Raw genomic sequence first — 8,436 nt, forward strand, 5'->3', positions numbered from 1 at the left:
GATGTTCAGCTGTAGCATTTGCTAATCTAAGGTTTCCCTTACTTACAGACCAAGGCGTTTCACAGTAACAGTAAAAGCCTTCCCTCCCCAAATGTCCAGGGCTGCCACCATCACCAGCAGCAAACCTCCTGGAAACTGTTCTGGAGTCAGTCATCCTGTTTTGTTACTTCCATATATGAATGTGATGCTGTGCCTACATGATCCAGTACAGCTGTCACAACACTTTTATTCCTCTCTGTATATTCTAACCCACACCTTAAACACACACACACACATGTTTTAATACTTAACAAATATGCACTTTTTTAAAGAGTATACATGCATTAATAGAGTGCAGCATCCATGCTGAATGGAAAAATCATGGCCTAATGGTGTGTGAATGGAGCCGTGGAATTCAAATATTTGCGTCTCCACTGATGATAAGCATTTGGAACAGAAAGAAAAGTAGGATCAAGGTATCAGGAAGACATTAAATAACCCAGCGTTTCATCATATGGAGCGGCGTGGAAGCGGGTTTCTGTGAATCCTCACATCCGTGTGATCCTATCCGCTCTTTGACTGAACCGAGCAGCAACGCTTCGAGATCGTGAAGCGAGTGCAGATACCTCTTTTCAAATCTTTCACCTAATCAGGAACAGAGCGCAACTTTACTGAGGCAGGAATTTCAAGTTGCATCACACAACAGCACAACATTGCATCATTCATGCATCACACAATGGAAGCCTTTGTCTCCGCTGGGAGTTAAAGTGAAATCTGTGCTGTATTGTGATTCTTATTGTTGATGTTCCTAGAATAAAACTGAGCAGGCACTTTTCTATTACTTACCCCTGCTGGCCTAAAGAAGACACTGCAGCTCACCCAGCAGCAGTACTTCTAATCCTTTACCTGATCAAATCTCACCTCATTTAAACTCTTACCAGGGAATGAAAGCGTTCACGCTGGCAATTAGATGCAATTTGTTTGTGATAATTTGGAGATTTACTGTGATAAATGGGTGAAAACTGAAAATCTGTTACTGCCTAAAAACACAGGATTTCACTTTAAACAGAAATTCACATTCAGTGTTTACATTCAGAGTCCAGGCAGAACTTCATGGATTTGAAACAATTGCTCCAAAACAGCGATTGAGCTGCAAAATGACAAAATGAGCTCACTTTGATGGAGGAAATCCGACCAGTTGAGTTGAATCCACTATTGCAAAGATTGCAGATGATATTGGCTTATTAACACACACTGACTCCAATGAATTACAACATTTTGCAAGCAATTTCCTGCAACTTTTTGGTCCACTCCACAACAGCCTGCAATCTAACGTGAAAATAATTCAGTTCAGTCACCGGACAACCACATTTTTTTCCCAGTTTCAAGAAGGTTGCTGTCTTATTTATACTTTAGCCATAAAGTAGACAAAGGCTTTGGTGCTTCCAGGTTCGGCTGGGATTTGTTTCATACTGACAGTCAAAGTGGAAAAAAGATAAACCTGCACTTCAAATTGTTGAGGGTGAAGTCAGCACATAGTGCTACCACTTATTTCACTCCTGTGTTTCTGTGAAAACTTGCAATTTTGATTTTATATATGAATCCCCACTCCTGTGTCACCACAGCATCAAACTGATGTGAACCAAAGCGGAGCTAAAGGTTGGGTTATATAATCGAAATACTCTAAATCGATTCATGTCACCTTTGAGTTAAAAGAAAAAAAGGAAGCACATTTTCTTTTCTTCTTTTCTGTTTTTGACAGTTGTAATCCAAAGTATTAAGACAGGTACCCTCTCCACCACCCGTACCCATGTCTTCTCCTGCAGCTGCGTCCTCTCACAGGTCCAGCCTGAGGACAAAGTCTCAGACAGGAAGAAAAACATCCTCCAGGCTCCAGCCAGTAATCGTGGAGACAATGCCAGAGAGAGCAGACAACACCTGAATGCAGCTCATCCAGCCAGTGTGGAAATATCTCCTCGAGGCTATGAGAATCTCCTGAGCACAGTCAGTGGAAATGTGCGTGCTATACTTTAAGTCACCACCAGGTGGCAGTGTTGCTTTAATTAAAACAAGCTCGAAGACTGGCACGAAACAAAAGAATGCCTCTGTCTGTGTTTAGCCATGCCCCAGTGACAAAGTACAGTAGCACACCAGTTACTGCTAAGCATCTGTCACCGTGGTGATGGTGTTATTGTGTGCAGCAGCGAGAGTCAAACACAACGCACACGGTGCATGGCTTCCACTCAAATCAACAAAACGGCTGTGCGGTCACTATTATTCTAAAATGATTTCACGTCCATATTCATGGAAAACTGAATCTTAAACCTACAAATGAAAGTAGTGCAACAGCATCATATGACATTCACTACAGAGCATGTTGGCAGCATGGTGATGAGCACTGCTGCCTCACAGCAAGAAGCTCCCGAGTTTGATTCCACCCCTGGCCAGGGGGAGTTTGCATGCTCTCCCTGTGTTTGTGTGGGTTCTCTCCAGGTGCTTCCTCCCACAGTCCACAGACATGCAGTTAGTGGGCTGTGTGCTTAATTGGTCACTCCACATTGCTAAATTGTGAGTGTGAATGGCCGTCTGTCTCTATGTGTTACCCTGCAACAGACCGGTGACCAAGTCTGTCAATGCCAGGATGCACCCTGCCTCTGGGATAGGCTCCAGCCCCCCGCCTCCCCACAACCCTGACAAGCACAAGCAGAAGAGAATGGATGGATACACATTTCTGAGGTTTTGATAAGGCTTTTAGCCAGACAACCTATCTGTCCTTTTCTTTTAGGCTACACTTGCATTAATGTGCCCTTCAGTTTCTAGTTGTTTCAGGAGACCAGTTTGGGTAAGAGGCTGGGTAATATTAAAGCTCTTTTGAAAATAAATAGTTCCCGACTTTGGAATAAATAAAATGTACCTTATCATATCTTATGTATGCGTCCGCGTTTATATCTCCAAGCTGACTGTTGTTGTGATTTAGCACTATATAAATAAATCTGACAATGACACACATGCATGGTTATAATATATATACAAATAAATAAATTGTTTTTGCCTTTATGTGTTATTCATTTTTTCCTTTTTCTAAACTCTCTTAAAAACAATTTCATTTTGGGGTTTCTTCTTTGGACTCATGCTAAATAAGCAGTTTCACAAGATACAACATGTTATCCTGCAAATTATGTTTCTTACATATAATTGTTTTTTGAATAATATGCTAACGGCAAAAACAACATTTAAAAATGTGTAAAAAATCGAACATGTCCTGGTAATATCAGCTGGTACATAATCTCACTCTACATAATCTCAAGACTATGAATGAACACGTATGAAATTATGTAGTAAACAAAAACTTGTGAAATAACTCAGAACATGTTCTATATTTTAGATTCTTCCACGTAGCCGCCCTTTGCTTTGATTGCTGCTGCACACACTCTTCATTCTCTCCATGAGCTTCATGAGGTCGTCACCTGAGACAGTTTTCCAACAGTCTTGAAGGAGTTCCCAGAGAAGCCGAGCACTTGTTGGTCCTTTTGCCTTCACTCTGCGCTCCATCTCATCCCAAACCATCTCCATTCTGTTTAGGTCAGGTGACTGTGGAGGCCAGGCCATGGTGCAGCACTCCATCACTCTCCTTGTTGGTGAAACAGCCCTTACACGGCCTGACGGTGTGTTTGGGGTCATTGTCCTGTTGAAAAATAAATGCGGGTCCAACTAAACACAAACGGGTTGGGATGGCCTGATGCTGCAGGATGCTGTGGTAGCCATGCTGGTTCAGTGTGCCTCCAATTTTGAATAAATCCCCATCAGTGTCACCAGCAGAGCACCCCCACACCATCACACCTCCTCCTCCATGCTTCACCTTGGGAGCCATGCATGTAGAGACCATCGTTCACCTTGTCTGTGTCGCACAAAGACACAGTGAGAGGAACCAAAGATCTCAAATTTGGACTCAGACCAAAGCACAGATTTTCTAATGTCCATCCTTCTGTTTCTTGGCCCAAACAAATCTCTTCTGCTTGTTGCTTTTCCTTAGTCGTGGTTTCTTAGCATCTGATTGACCATAAAGGCCTGATTCACACAGTCTCCTCTGAACAGCTGATGTAGAGATGTGTCTGCTACTGGAGCTCTGTGTGGCATCTATCTGGGCTCTAATCTGAGCTTGCGGTTTCTGAGGCTGGTGACTCGGATGAATGCATCCTCAGCAGCAGAGGCGACTCTTGATCTTTTTGTGGGGCGCTCCTCATGTGAGACAGTTTCATTGTAGCACTTGTTGGTTTTTGCGACTGCACTTGGGGACACATTTAAAGTTTTAGGAATTTTCCAGACTGACCGACCCTCAGCTCTCAATGTAATGTCAGACTGTCATTTCTCTTTACTTAGCTGGTTGGTTCTTGCCATAAAATGAATTCTGACAGGCACACTTGTGACGTGAAACCATTCCAGTGGTATAGCAGGTATAAAAGTAGGTATAAAGTGTTATAGCATCGCATTGCTACAGACACTGCTCCAGTGCAGTCTGATCCCTCACACTGTTCTTCCCTAACTTATAAGCAACACTTGAGCCCTCTGCCCCTTGACTGCATTTAGAAAATCTGTCCATGAAAAAATGAACAGAACCAGTAAAAAGGGTGAAGTCCAGTACCACAGGACACGCCAAGACCAAAATGTCATCTCCAAGTCCACAGAGCACATGCAGACCGGTTGGACAAACTTCCTGTATCCTCAAGTATTCACGAGAGGATAAAGAGCTGGTCCAAGATTAAAACCAGATTATTCCTCCTTTTCCTCAGAGGCATGTTAAACTTCTTCCATCTACATATTTGCTGGGGTCCGTTTGGGGTCTTGTTTGCAGAGACTTTAGATGAAAATGCACCAAATGTGCATGAGCCCCGCGAGGCCTTCAGGTGCACTTCAGCTAGACTTCATTAATATTAACAAAATGACTGCTGGTCTTTTGTGCCTGCAGCTGCATATGCAAGTGAGTGCGCTTAATGTGCAGAGTCTTGTTCCCAGTACTCTGGTATAGCTCAACACGAGCAGGTAGATCTGGAATGCATTTGCCTTCTCAGTGAGATTTTGTCACATTGCTTTCTTTCTGGCTCTTGTGTTCAGATTCACTCACCTTTGTGTACATTTTGAGAGTGACATGTACTGACCCCTTCATTCCTTTGGTCCTCACCTCTAAACCGATAATGACTGATGGATCGGATAAGGGACAAAGAAAATCATCAAATTAATCCTATTGATAGAATAATGATGATTTGGGCTTATTTTTCTCAGAACCTGAGGAACTTGAACTCATTGAGTCAACTATGAACTCAAGTACCTGTATAACATGCGTCCAACAGCTAAAGCTTGGCTGAAACATTGTCGTGCAACACGATGATGGTAATGAGCTCAGCAGTAAATCTGTAACAGAACTGCTAAAGAACAAAAAAGAATGAAACTTCGTTTTTAAAGAGTCCTGTGAAAACTGTATTTTTTGATTGAACCTCAAACCGCGGTCGCACAAACTTCTTGATCTCTCTCTCGTTTTCACTCTTATGTTCAACATTTGCTGAATACTTGTTGGGAAGATGGTTTTGCTCTTACATAACTTGCTGCCATCAATTTTGATTCATATCGTTTCTCTTTGCCTGTTTCTTATGAGCTTTGGTCGACACCTGACATGCAAGCTGTGAGGAGGTGGTCCCACAGAACTATCATGACCATAAATACCAGCAGGGCAGAGTAAAGCTGCTGCACATATCCATGCTCTGAATTACTAGATGTTAGACCCAAAGCAATATACTCTTTCTTAAAATTTTCCAACAGACTAGCTAAACCACAAGTGGACACAGCAATGATTGGGTGTGTCGATTGATCAGCTGCTCCTGGGTCTCACTTAAAAAAAGAAAAACTATATACCAATAATCAATATCCGGTCGTAAAGTCTGACGTCACTAGCCGTGTCTGGACCTAAACTCCGCTGCAGGTCCATATATCAAACGATCACTGTGGCATTACTGAGAGTTGAAAAACTGTCTAAAGTCTTTCATCTTTAATAAAATGATCAGCGTTCTGCTCTACCAGGTGTAACAATTGAGTTTAACATCCAGGCATCCATGACAACGGAATTTATGACATTTAACGGAGTTAGAAGTTAGCAGGAAGTTAGCTCGCTAGCTTCTATCTAAATACAATATAGCATGTCCTGACTGCGGGGTTTTGGAAACAAATTCAAACGTACAGCTCTGCTATCACTTCCAGCATAAATGAAGACAGAGAACTAAACAGCAGTGACGTTTGTAGGGTTACTGAAGTTTGGCTAGCTGGTATATAATGATGTGCTACGTGACCGCTAGCGACACAGCTATGTTAGCATAATATAAACAAGCTAACTTTTTTTCCACTCGATAAAAGTTAACGTGAGTGTTCTCGGTGGTCAGGAACAAATGTAATCGCATGGCAGGATGCTGTAAAAGGACCAAACTTCAGCCAGGAGAACAATACGAGGTTAGTCATTCATATACTGCTGCGTGGGCTGGGCTGTAGTTACATCCTAAGGTTTTAAAAACTGAGCTTAAATAAATGATTAGCGGTAATAAAAGCCGAGGGAGGTCAACAGGGATCACTGACTGTTTTAGGAGCTTTTTGAGATTAAATAGAAGAAAATACATAACATTAAACATGTTAACAACACAAAAGCCATATTAAACGCAGACTACTTTAGGCCCGGAAGTAGGATTCGTCACGTCATCACTTAATGACCGGATTATGTTTCTTGGCGAGGACCAATCAGCTGCCAGATACAGCTGCAGGAATCTGGTGACCAGAGTGGAGCAGCTATGTCCGGCTATCTGAAATGACCACTGATTGACCCTCGGTAATAAAGCAACGCCGCCTCTGTGCACGCCGCTCCGATCGCTCTGCATTCCAGACAAAAACTTGAAAAGAAGGGAAAAAAATGCACTTAATTAATTGCCTGACATATTATCCAGTCTTTCTTCCAGCCAATTTGGTGGGAGATGTCAATCAGGTGGATTAGGCTTGTTTTTCTCTTAGCCTTGTGCTGACAGTGGAAAATGATTAAAAGGAGAGATTACGTGACAGCAAATTTGTGTTGATATCATTAAACTTTCATCACGGACTGGGTTTAAAGCTCTAAATTGCTTATTAACTCAGCTTTTTGTGGCTGTTCGCCTATCAACACTTCAAATGAGCCAGATATCAGAGCAGCTTCTCCCCCCACCAAACCCATCAGACTAGCTGCTCTTATTCTATAGTGGATGCATCCTTTGTATGATGACGAGCGGGAAAATATGGTCACGCTGAGAAAGATTGAGTATGTTATTTATTCAGGTCAAGGTGCAGCTAACTCTTCTCCTTTCATGTTTAAGTCATTTCTCCACCCTGTGCTGGGTTATTTCAAACTTTGAAGCATAAGATATGAAAAAAAAGTTTGCAGATCTTCCTTCGTTGCTGCTCTGTTGCACCATAATCTTTCTGAAGGTCAGTGAACCTCCGGGTCTGTGATACAGATATCACAGCAGATCCACTTTTCCTTTAGTGGGGTGATGGAGCCGCCTGTGAATCAATAACACTGTGTGTGTTACATCAATAAGATCAAATAACAGTGCGCGCGCACACACACACACACACACACACACACACACACACACACGTTTCTGACATAGTTTGGCAGATGTGTTACAATATAAAGAATATGAGCACTTTCAAATTATTTAAACTCCATATTTATTTTGAAAGGTTACAAAAAGCAGAAATCCTGAACCAGAAATTTGATTGTTCAGTGTTTACGGCTGAGTTGCGTCACTTCTTCTTTGAGCAATACTGCAAGTATTTTAGAACTGAGGAGACCAATTGCTGCAGTTTTGTAATCCAAATGTTTCCCATTCGTGCTTCAAACAGGATCGCTCAGCAGGCGAGGAGCTACTTTGTCACAGCCTGTGATAAAACACCAGTGGGTGATGGTTTGGACTACAGACACCTTCTACAGAGCTATTAGCATTATCCTGATGAAATAAGCAAGACCTTCCCTTTAAAGATGAAGAGGTTATCTGGATGGGAGTATAATGTTGCTCCAAAATGTCATATTCACTATGACTTTTCTTCATATTTCACACATTGCCGAATCTTCTGGGTTTATTGCACTAAGGTGTTACGGTTCGACGTGGGGGACTCAAGCGCAGGACTCCAGAATCTGCTGTACACGAGAATTTATTTACAGAATCCACCAGGTGTATATACAGGAAGTGCAGGGCAGTGCTATATACAACAAAGTGAGGGACGGGGCCCCGGGGAAATCCAAAGGGGTAGTCACTCGTTCTCCAACTCTCCACACTCACGGCCGCAGATCCACTCTTCACACAAAGATTCACACAGGGAAGATATCCAGGAGGTCTGTAGACGAGGAAACGAGATTTACTTACAAAGTTCACAATAGACTCTTGACTT

The sequence above is a fragment of the Rhamphochromis sp. 'chilingali' genome (assembly GCF_963969265.1).
Source record: "Rhamphochromis sp. 'chilingali' genome assembly, chromosome: 11".
Lineage (NCBI taxonomy): Eukaryota > Metazoa > Chordata > Actinopteri > Cichliformes > Cichlidae > Rhamphochromis > Rhamphochromis sp. 'chilingali'.